Here is a 12,727-nt window from a genome sequence, read left to right on the forward strand (position 1 = left end):
ATGGTCTTACCAAATGTAAATCATGCCAAACAAATCTCATTGAATACTTTGACTGGGTGACCAGAGAATTGAATCATGGATGTGCTATAGACGTAATCTACTTAGATTTCAGCAAAGCTTTTGACACGGTTCCCCACAGGAGGCTCTTGAATAAACTTGACAAGCTGAAGATAGCACCCGATGTGGTGAACTGGATTAGGAACTAGTTGACGGACAGACGCCAGAGGGTGGTGGTTAATGGAATTCACTCGGATGAGGGAAAGGTGAGCAGTGGATTGCCTCAGGGATCGGTGCTGGGGCAGATTCTGTTCAATATATTTGTGAGTGACATTGCTGAAGGGTTAGAAGGTAAAGTTTGCCTTTTTGCGGATGATACCAAGATTTGTAACAGAGTGGACACCCAGGAGGGAGTGGAAAACATGAAAAAGGATCTGCAGAAGCTAGAAGAATGGTTTAAGGTTTGGCAATTAAAATTCAATGCGAAGAAATGCAAAGTGATGCACTTAGGGAATAGAAATCTGCAGGAAATGTATGTGTTAGGCGGTGAGAGTCTGATATGTACAGACGGGGAGAGGGATCTTGGGGTGATAGTATCTGAGGATTTGAAGGCGACGAAACAGTGTGACAAGGCGGTGGCCGTAGCCAAAAGATTGCTAGGCTGTAGAGAGAGAGGTGTGACCAGCAGAAGAAAGGAGGTGTTGATGCCCCTGTATAAGTCATTGGTGAGGCCCACCTGGAGTATTGTGTTCCGTTTTGGAGGCCATATCTTGCTAAGGATGTAAAAAGAATTGAAGCGGTGCAAAGAAAAGCTACAAAAATGGTATGGGATTTGCGTTACAAGACGTATGAGGAGAGACTTGCTGACCTGAACATGTATACCATGGAGGAAAGGAGAAACAGGGGTGATATGATACAGACATTCAAATATTTGAAAGGTATTAATCCGCAAGAACTAGAGGACATGAAATGAGACTGAAGGGGGGCAGACTCAATAAAATTTCAGGAAGTATTTTTTCACAGAGAGAGTGGTGGATACTTGGAATGCCCTCCTGCGGGTGGTGGTGGAGATGAAAACGGTAACGGAATTTCAAAAATGCATGGGATAAACATAAAGGAATCCTGTTAAGAAGGAATGGATCCTCAGAAGCTTAGCGGAGATTGGGTGGCAGAGCCTGTGGTGGGAGGCGGGGCTAGTGGTTGGGAGGCGGGGCTAGTGCTGGGCAGACTTCTATGGTCTGTGCCCTGAAAATGAAAGATACAAATCAAAGTCAGGTATACACATAAAGTAGCAAATATGAGTTTATCTCGTTGGGCAGACTGGATGCACCGTACAGGTCTTTCTCTGCCGTCATCTACTATGTTACTATCCAGCTCATTTTTGAAAGAGAAGGGCGCCCATCTTCCGACACAAATCGGGAGATGGGCGTCCCACAAATCGGGAGATGGGCGTCCTCCTCTCAGGGGCGGCCAAATCGGCATAATCGAAAGCCGATTTTGGCTGGCCTCAACTGCTTTCCGCCGCAGGGATGGCCAAAGTTCAAGAGGGCGTGTCGGCAGTGTACCGAAGGCGGGACAGGGGCGTGGTTAACAGATTGCTGTCCTTGGCCGATAATGGAAAAAAGAAGGGCGTCCCTGATGAGCATTTGGCCGACTTTACTTGGTCCCTTTTTGTTCACGACCAAGCCTTGAAAATGTGCCCGAACTGACCAGGTGACCAAAGGAGGGAATCGGGGATGACATCCCCTTACTCCCCCAGTGGTCACCAACCCCTCCCACCCAAAAAAACTAATTAAAAATCATTTTTTTCCAGCCTCTATGCTAGCCTCAAATGTCATACCCAGCTCCATCACAGCAGTATGCAGCAGGGGTGTAGCCAGACTTCAGTGGGAAGGGGGTCCAGAGGCTGAGGTGAGGGGGCACATTTTAGCCCCCTTCCGGCGCTGCTGACCCCCCCCACGCCGCCGACCCCCCCCCCCCCCCATTGCCAACCTGCCGCCACAGCAGACTATAGACTTTTCTTGTATGAACTTGTCCAAATCTTTTTTAAACCCAGATACGCTAACTGCTGTTACCACATCCTCTGGCAAAGAGTTCCAGAGCTTAACTATTCATTGAGTGAAAAAAATATTTACTCCTATTTGTTTTAAAAGTATTTCCATGTAACTTCCTTGAGCGTCCCCTAGTCTCTGTACTTTTGGAATGAGTAAAAAATGGATTTACATATACTCGTTCTACCAGTCAAGATTTTGTAGACGTCAATCATATCCATCTCATCCATCTCGTTTCCAAGTTGAAGAGCTTTAATCTCTTTAGACTTTCCTCATACAAGAGGAGTTCCATCTTCTTTATCATTTTGGTCGCTCTTCTTTGAACTGTTTCTAATTCCGTTATATCTTTTTTGAGATACGGCGACGAGAACTGAATGCAATACTCAAGATGCGGTCGCACCATGGAGCGATACAGAGGCATTATAGTATTTACAGTCTAATTTACATTTCATGAAATTTGTATTAATTTATAATGATACAGAGATAAAAGATGCAAAGTACAAGTAAGAATCAAATCAAAGTATATCAATATACATGTAACAGAGGAGGAAAAGGCAGGAAGGTAAAGGAGGGGGGGATTGGGGGAAAACAATTTATAAATAAATTCAAAAAATTAATAATTAAACTTAGAAAGAACCAAAAGGATAGGTACAAAAAATTACAATCAAATGTTATGGAGAGCACTTGTTTAAAGAAAGATAAGTTTTAAAAGGCAACCACACTTTGTCAAAGTATAAGGGGCTTTGCATGGTAAAACCCACAGATATGCCCCAAAATGCTATGCAAGGGGTTTTACTATGCAAAACTCCATGTGCAAAAAAAAATCGCAAGAAACAATCACTTTACCAGCAAAAGGTTATTTGAATTCAATATTAAGGAGTGGCTGTAATGCAAAATTATGCAAATCAGTTCAATAATGTGGAATTTTGAGGTGTTATCTCTTGTTTTCTGCAGCTACAAACCTCTTCAGATGAAGGGACAGGCTGTAAAGGGATGTATAGTGTCCGTCAAAGCGCCTCCCTCTCCCCGTCCCCCCCCCCCCCCCCCCCCCCCACCACATCTGAGGGCTGAAATCCCTGATGGCTGAGTATGGAGTAAGAGGTGCCCCTACCCCTTACCACTCTCAACCTTAGCTCCAGTTTCAAAATATTTCCATCGTTTTCCCTCAGTAGCCCCACCCTTTAAATAAAACTGTTGGCCTACTTTCCCTAGCAAGTCCATACCAACCAATAGTCTCATCATGTACCAGCTTACGTCAATAACCTTCCAGCAGGGGGCAGGAGCAATTCCCACATGCAAAAAACCTCCATAAACTGTCCAACTTTCAAAATCCATTTATTAAATGTAGAAACTTATGTGGATGCCCAGTGGCTTTTAACTGTCCACGGCTGACTAAGGCCAAAGTTTTGTGAACTTCATCAGGGTCCATGGTAAATATAGCTATCAAAAAAGAATGTATTTTAGCATCTCAAAAGCAAACATCCAAGATCCTTCTATAACACTAAATGTCTATTTTCTAACATATTTCCACCACTCATGATGTATTGTAAGCCACATTGAGCCTGTAAAGAGGTGGGAAAATGTGGGATACAAATGCAATAAATAAATAAATAAATAATGAATTTTTAACTTTGATGGCTAAAGATAATTCAAATTTGTGAATCTGTAAAACAGAATGCCACCAAAAGTGAGAATTAAGAAAGGAATTATCCTTCCAATTTCCTAAAACAATTTTTAGACCTATAGCAATTAACGTATCATACAATTTGGAGGAATATTTATCTAAAACCTTTTCAATAACAGGCAAACCATATATGATTTTGCTGATTGAAAGCACTTCAGATAAATGAAAAATATCAGAAAGCACACACCAAATATTATTCCAAAATTTGAAGGTTTTACAACAATCAAAAAGAATATGATTGAAGGTTCCTATAGCTGATTTACAAGACCAACATAAGTTATTATCCAAGAGACCAGCAATTTTCATTTTATGAGGGGTCCATAACGACCTGTGATGAAGAAAGAAGAGAGATTGCAAACAATTTGCAGATCCTATAGGTCTTCTGATTCTGGTCCAGAATAAACTCCACTGCTGATCTGTCAAGTGGCATTTCAGCTCAGATTCCCATATAAAGTGGAGTGGAGGAGTGGCCTAGTGGTTAGCGCACCAGTCTTGCAATCCAGAGGTGGCTGGTTTAAATCCCACTGCTGCTCCTTGTGATCTTGGGCAAGTCACTTAACCCTCCATTGCCTCAGGTACAAACTTAGATTGTGAGCCTTCCTGGGCCAGAGAAATATCCAGTGTACCTGAATGTAACTCACCTTGAGCTATTACTGAAAAAGGTGTGAGCAAAATCTAAATAAATAAATCCTAGACTAGATTTACCACTGTAGAGTGAAGTAATCATGTAGAATTTGGAGGCAACATGACCTTTTGATTTGATTGAAAAGACAAAATCAAAAAGAGAAGGAGCAGCCAATCGTAGAGATGATAAATAAGTGTGGATGGAGTCAAAACAATGCTTCAACTGAATCCAACGGAAATATTGGGTAGAATGCAGATTGAACTGAGTTTGAAGTGCTGAGAATGGTTTCAATTTGTTATTTGAAAAAACACCTTCCACAGACCAAATGTTACTCTGAATCCATTCTTTCCATTGGAAAGGATGGTTATTTATGCGAATATTAGGGTTATACCATAAGGATGACTTCAATGAAATGTCAGATGGAATGACCATAAGATTATCTAGTTTTAGTAAAGATGAAAACGCAGAGGAAATCAAGGGGTCTTGTTTTAATTTGTCCATAAGCGTTAAAGGTAGATATGCATTAAAGTCTAGGGGATACCATTTACTCTTTTCAATTTGTAACCATGAAGGGGAATAGGTAAGATCCCCTACTAACCACTTGGAGGCCTGCTGTAATATGAAGGCTCTATGATATGTGAGAAAATCTTGGAATAAAACCCCAGATTTCTCCTTAGTGGATTTAAGAGTAGCAAGAGCAATTTTGGGAGTTTTCCCAGACCACAAGAACTTACTCAAAATTTTGTAAATACTTTTATAAAAGCAAGGGGGAAATAAGATAGGTAACATACTTAAAATGAACGCAATTTTTGGGGAGATCTTCATTTTTATTGACTCCAGCCGACCCCACCAGGACAGGTAAAGAGGAGACCAGGTTTTAAGGAGGGTCTGAACCATGTCCAGTATTTTTTTTAATTAGTTTCCATGGTATCCATTAGGGAAGAAGCGAGATCTATTCCTAGGTATCTTATTTTACAGGACGACCAGGTAAGACCAAATGGAGCTATCATATCGGGAGTAGCTAATATATTCAGAGGGAGGACCTCCGTTTTTTGGATATTAATTTTATATCCAGAAAAAGATGCATACAAATCAACTAATTAAAAAAAATGGGGTAGAGAAGAGTCAGGGTTAGATTAAAAAAGCATAATATCATCAGCATAAGCTGAGATTTTAAATTCTAGAGAGGAAAACTTGATTCATAATATATCCCGGGAAGAACGAACCGCTAATAATAAAGGTTCCAAAGCTATATTAAACAATAAAGGGGAAAGGGGACACCCTTGCCTGGTGCCTCTGTGAAGAAAAACTATTTCAGAAACGGTGTTATTAACAAGAATATGGACTAATTTACCATCCCTTTCCTAATAATTCCTAGCATCCTGTTTGTTTTTTGGCTGCCACCACACAATAAGCAGACGATTTCAGCACATTATCTACAATGACATCTATATCTTTTTCTTGAGTGCTGACCCCCAAGTTGGATCCTAGCATCAGGTAACTATGATTCGGATTATTCTTTCCAATGTGCATCACCTTGTATTTGTCCACATTAAATTTCATCTGCCATTTGGATGCCCAGCCTTCCAATTTCCTAAGATCTTCCTGCAATAATTCACAGGCCGCACGTGTTTTAACAACCTTGAATAGTTTTGTGTCATCTGCAAATGTAATCACCTGTAGTAGTGTAGCTACAGGTGAGCCTGAGTGGGCACAGGCCCACCCATTCTTAGCCAAGAATGCACCCAGCAGCAGCACCACAAATCAACATCTCTATTCCGCCTGAACCGATATACTCATATCACCCCTCTCCTCAGGTCACTTAACTGGCTTCCAATCAGATACCGCATACAGTTCAAGCTTCTCCTTCTTACCTACAAATACACTCAGTCTGCAGCCCCTCATTACCTCTCTACCCTCATCTCCCCTTACGTTCCCGCCCGAAACCTCCGCTCACAGGACAAATCCCTCCTCTCAGTACCCTTCTCCACCACCGCCAACTCCAGGCTCCGCCCATTCTGCCTCGCTTCACCCTATGCTTGGAATAAACTTCATGAGCCCCTACGCCAGGCCCCCTCCCTCCCTACCCATCTTCAAATCCTTGCTCAAAGCCCACCTCTTCAATGTGGCCTTCGGCACCTAACCTTTATACCTTTCAGGAAATCTAGACTGCCCCAATTTGACTGCCCCTACTTGACTGACTGTACACTTGTCCTTTAGATTGTAAGCTCTTTGAGCAGGGACTGTCCTGTGTTAAATTGTACAGCGCTGCGTAACCCCATTAGCGCTTTAGAAATGTTAAATAGTAGTAGTAGTGTAGGGGGCAAAACTTGCACTGCCACTGAACTTGCAGAACTTGATTTGCACTGTTTACTCTATTTGGACTTTTGTGGACTTTTGCACTAGCGGGATTTTCTATTTGGACTCTGCATTCACACTTGCACCTTTGCTTTGTACCAAAACCTCAGTTTTTATATAATGAGCCTAGACTAAAACCTAAAACTGTGCAGTTTGGACTTTTACTAGTAATATCTATTTGTTAACTAGCAGCTAGATAACATGTTGTAGTAGTCAGCAATTTAGGTTTGTAAGGAAGGCAGCTGGCTCTGCCAGTGCAGTCTCGTGATCCATGCATAGAGGCTGTATTGTGTGAATGTGCTGGAACACTGCAATAAGTTACATTTCTTGCAAAGTAACAATTTCTATGAAAGCTATGAAACTGACGTATCTTTTCTCTGTGAGAACTACAGAACTACTAATGTATTGCGCATGTGCATGTACTGCGCATGTGTATATGTGATGTATGGTGTGTTTTATGCGCATGACCACTAATCTGTATAAGAACGAGTGTCAGGTGACGCTCGGCGCGCAGTATCCTGAGTCTGAACTTAGTACTGTGACAGCTAGCTAATAAAAGTTGCCTTCCTTTGGAAGTCAGCGTCTCGGCCTCCTGATTTACTTGCTAATTAGTCCTGTTTCATTGGCGAGTCAGCCAGGAGGCGGGGCCAAGGACGAGGAAGTTTCCTCCCCTCCCTGTTAGTGGCACGGCTGGGCCGGGACTGGCAATTCCCTCCAGCTGACTGGAAAGTGCGCACCGCTGAGTTCAGTGTCTGGCTGCTGTGAGAGAATTGCTCAGGGCTGGGTGGCCTGCATAAGGGTGCGCGATCCTGGGCAAGACAACTTTTCGGGTCTCCGGAGACGTCTGAACCCCGCACCTGAATCAGGCGAGTATACTCTCTGGGAATCAGCAGCCGACCCAGTGAGGGTCGAAGGGGGGGCTTGATCATCCCCCCTCGCCAGTGTCTATTAGGGACGAGGTCCTGAAACACACTAGGCTCCGGGCAGAGACGGGAGGGCGGGCTTCCGGTCTGTATGAAAGTTGAGTGATTGGCCCTGCGGTTTCAAGCCGGGCGACCGCGTCTTGGGTAGGGCGAGTGGTGAACCTTCTGTGTCTGGTAGAGCGGGACCCCTTACCCCTCTGCCATCCCTTTCCCTTCTTGTCTGTATACTATCCTTTGGCACCGTCGTACGGGATGGGCGGGGGTGGGTCTACGCCACAGGATTTAATGACTGAGCACTTTAGTGAAGTGTTCGACCAGAAAAACTGTTCCAGGGCAGGGATGATACAACGCTGTCAGTTTATGTGGCCTGGGCTAGGACGATCTGTTAACTGGCCACCAGAGGGCACTTTTGCATATGAAAAGATTGCAGCTGTTCAGAACATTGTAATAGCAGACGGTAATCCTGGCTGTCCTGAGGCTATTCCGTATGTAGAAGGGTGGGCGGATGTGATGCGAAACCCGCCGATATGGGCCCAAAGGAAAGTTGAGAAAGCAGCCCTAATGGTGGTGGTCCAAAGAAAAAGTCAGAGACCTAAACTGAAACCGAAATCCCAGCCCTTGCCTGCGATAGTGGCGGGGGTGGCTGAGGGCCGTAGTGAAGTTAAGCCTATTTGTTCAAAGAAAGCAGTCCCTGTTCTAGAGAAACCCGAAGAGGAGGATCCCATGTCTAGTCAGGCCCCGCCCCCTTATACCCCGATATCTCTGGATCTTGCTGAATTAAGAAGGGAGGATGTTGAGCCTGAACCCCAGGAAGAGAATTCAGATAGTAGTCAAGCGGAGCCCCGGGTAGATCAGAAAACCTCTAGGAAAAGTCAGAGAGCCCTCAAGGAACCCACTCGTTACCCGGCCACGAGTCCAGTGGCACCACCTGCTGAGTGCCGGGTTACGGCTGATTTATATCCCATTAGAGAAGCCATGGTACAATTACCAAATCCTGAGAATCCAGACCACCCGATTGAATCCATAGTCTATAATCACGTCCCCTTCTCAAGTTCAGATCTCTTGAACTGGAAGAATCATGGGCCCACCTATGAACAGAAACCGGAACAACTTATCGAACTAGTAGAGGGAATAATATTTAGCCACAATCCGACCTGGTCCGATTTGAGACAACTGAGCTCCCATATATTAACTACTGAAGAACGCCGTCAGCTGCAACAGAACATGGAGGAGGCAGTTAGGCAGGCGCATCCAAATGAACCAGATTTGGCCAATCGCGTTGCTGCCTTGGTACCAACCACCCAACCCGAATGGAATCATCGGACTCCAGCAGGCCGAGAGTCCCTGCGTCAATATCAACAGGCCTATCTAGGAGCCCTGAAGAAAGGAAAGCGTAAAATTACCAATATGGGAAAGATTCATGACATAATACAAAAGAAAAACGAAAGCCCAGGGGACTTCCTGGAACGACTTATGGATGCCTATCGCAAATATAGTCCAATTGATCCCGAGGACCCTGCTAACCGTCCCATGGTAGTACATAAGTACATAAGTAGTGCCATACTGGGAAAGACCAAAGGTCCATCTAGCCCAGCATCCTGTCACCGACAGTGGCCAATCCAGGTCAAGGGCACCTGGCACGCTCCCCAAACGTAAAAACATTCCAGACAAGTTATACCTAAAAATGCGGAATTTTTCCAAGTCCATTTAATAGCGGTCTATGGACTTGTCCTTTAGGAATCTATCTAACCCCTTTTTAAACTCCGTCAAGCTAACCGCCCGTACCACGTTCTCCGGCAACGAATTCCAGAGTCTAATTACACGTTGGGTGAAGAAAAATTTTCTCCGATTCGTTTTAAATTTACCACAGTGTAGCTTCAACTCATGCCCTCTAGTCCTAGTATTTTTGGATAGCGTGAACAGTCGCTTCACATCCACCCGATCCATTCCACTCATTATTTTATACACTTCTATCATATCTCCCCTCAGCCGTCTCTTCTCCAAGCTGAAAAGCCCTAGCCTTCTCAGCCTCTCTTCATAGGAAAGTCGTCCCATCCCCACTATCATTTTCATCGCCCTTCGCTGTACCTTTTCCAATTCTACTATATCTTTTTTGAGATACGGAGACCAGTACTGAACACAATACTCCAGGTGCGGTCGCACGATGGAGCGATACAACGGCATTATAACATCCGCACACCTGGACTCCATACCCTTCCTAATAACACCCAACATTCTATTCGCTTTCCTAGCCGCAGCAGCACACTGAGCAGAAGGTTTCAGCGTATCATCGACGACGACACCCAGATCCCTTTCTTGATCCGTAACTCCTAACGCGGAACCTTGCAAGACGTAGTTATAATTCGGGTTCCTCTTGTTACGCAAGCAGCATCAGACATTAGAAGGAAGCTGCAGAAGACTGAAGGGTTTGAAGGCATGAGTATCAGTCAATTAAAGGCGATGGCCGACCGTGTTTTTGGATATCGGGATCAGGAGGAGAAAAGTGAGGCCCGGAGGGAAGCAAGCAGACAGATGCGTGAAAATGCCACAATGTTGGCCGCGGCTCTGGAAGAGCATAGGGAGCAAGGTAGAGGAGCAGCTGTGCCGGATGAACCTAGGAGGCAGAGCCGGGGAAGAGGTCAGAGGTATCCCTTAGGGAAGAACCAGTGTGCATACTGCAAGCAAGAAGGCAACTGGAAGGCGGAGTGTCCGGACAGGGGAAAAGGCCGTGGGCGGACGGAGCAGCAGGAGTGGCAGATGGCTGCGGAGGCTGGTCAAACCCACACAGCATGAAGGCACCGGGAGGGGAGAGTCCCCACTGACCCTCTGGTGGAAATTCAAGTGGGGACGCAGCGAATGAAAGCTCTGTTGGATACCGGGGCCCAGAGGTCTGTCATGACCACAGCAATAGCCCCCGAGACTAAAGATACCATACTGATAGTAGGGGCCTCGGGAAAATCCATCACTGCGCCTCTGTTGAAGGAACGACAGGTCCATATTGGAGGAAAAACAGTCTCTCATCAGTTTATACACATACCTGGATGTCCCGTTCCTCTGATTGGGTGTGACTTGTTATGCAAGTTGCAAGCCACCTTAAAATTTAAAGCAACGGGAGAAGTTGAAGCCACCTTTGAAGAGCAACCAGTGTCCCTCATCTGTCCTGTCCAAGAGGAATGGCGATTACATGCTCCTCTGGTTGTCAGTGCCACTGCCGGCCGCTACACCGACAACACCAAGTTCACTCAGCAGAGAAGGACCCTGATGGCAAGTGTCCCTGGAGTTTGGGCAGAACTGAATCCTGGAGGACTGGCTGTAAATGCCATCCCTATTTGGGTTGAGCTAAAACCCAATGCTCAAATAGTTAATCAAGGCCAGTATAGCATACCATATGCCGCTCGACAGAGTATGCAAACGCATTTGCAGAAACTCCTCCAACAAGGAGTCCTGAAATCTACCAGATCAGCTTGGAATACCCCATTACTGCCAGTCAAGAAACCAGGAACACCCGAGTACCGACCAGTTCAGGACCTAAGGACGGTCAATAATCAGGTTGTGGATATCGTTACCCTCGTACCAAATCCCTACTCCATTCTAGCCCAAGTGCCAGCCCAAACCAAGTGATATAGTGTCATTGATTTGAAGGATGCCTTCTTCTCCATCCCTCTTGTCACTGATAGTCAACAGTTGTTTGCCTTCACATGGGAAGACCTGCAGACTGGGATCAAGCAGCAATTCACTTGGACCCGACTCCCCCAGGGGTTCAAGAACTCACCTACCCTCTTTGGAGAGCAACTTGCCCAGGACCTGAAAGCACACCAGTACAAGTACGGGCCTGTCGTCCAATATGTAGACGACTTGTTAGTAGCCCGGGAAACGTACGCTGACTGTGCAGAAGCTACCCTCTACCTCCTGAAAACCCTGGAAGCCCAAGGATACCGAGCCAGCCGAAAGAAGGCACAGATATGTGAAATCGAAGTCGAGTATCTGGGATTTCGCCTCCGGGAAGGTACCCGGAGGCTCGGTACACCCCGTACTCAAGCCATCTGTGACCAGCCCACACCAACAAATAAAAGGAATTGAGGGCATTGTTGGGAGCAGCTGGATACTGTCGAATATGGATCCTCAATTTTGCTGTTTTGACCCAAGATCTGTATGCCAAATTGAAAGGGCCTGAACCCGAGGCCCCACCTTTTCGGTGGGAAAAACACGAACTGAAGGCCCTAGCTGAACTGAAAGCAGCGGTGTCCCGGCATCTGCCCACCCATCGCTGAACACCATCCCTCCCTGGCATACCTTAAATGCAGGACCCGGCCAATGGAAGCCTGTGGAGCTGGCGCAGGCAAGAATTGAATCACTGCAGGCATCAGGGACGCCTGTAAGGTATACCAGGGAGGGATGTGGTTCAGCAACGGTTGGGCAGATGCCAGGACACTGTGGAGGAGAGATGTTGATGTGGGGTTGGAGAAAAAAAAAATCAATAATATTTTTTATATCTCTTGGGGGGGAGGGGGAAGAGCTGTGAAGTGCCGTGCCGGTGCCGTGGATGGGGCCATCTGTTAGCTCTCTGGGCCCATCCAAAATACTGGGTTTGGCTATGCCACTAATCACCTCACTCATCTTTCCAATTTCCATATCATTTATAACATATAAATTTGAAGTTTATCTAGCAAAAAAATACATAAGTTCACAGATAAATGGTCACATATATCTTCTTTTGTTCAGGATACTACCTGACTATATCCTATGTATAAAGTGTATCACAATGTCAAGTCTTTCAGTTTGCTGTTCTACAGTGCTGTTTCATATTTCTCTTTTGTATTTTGCAAAATATCTGAATAAAGACACTTAGACATAAACATCACTCGCAGCACAAGAATGTTACGGTCGTCGGTCACATAATATCAGAGGACCTGGGCGTGAATTTCCTGAGATGAGACTGAGTGAGCATATGCGCAGTTGAGCACGCGCTGCTGCCTTTGGTCTCATTGGTTATAATCTGTGATTCGCTAGCCGTTGATTGGTTGGCGACGCCACGGAGTCGCGTCCTTTTTTTAGGGGTCTCGCGCGCTGTTAGTCAGGAGAACTTTGG

The sequence above is a fragment of the Microcaecilia unicolor genome, chromosome 8, assembly GCF_901765095.1.
Source record: "Microcaecilia unicolor chromosome 8, aMicUni1.1, whole genome shotgun sequence".
In the NCBI taxonomy this organism is placed as follows: Eukaryota; Metazoa; Chordata; class Amphibia; order Gymnophiona; family Siphonopidae; genus Microcaecilia; species Microcaecilia unicolor.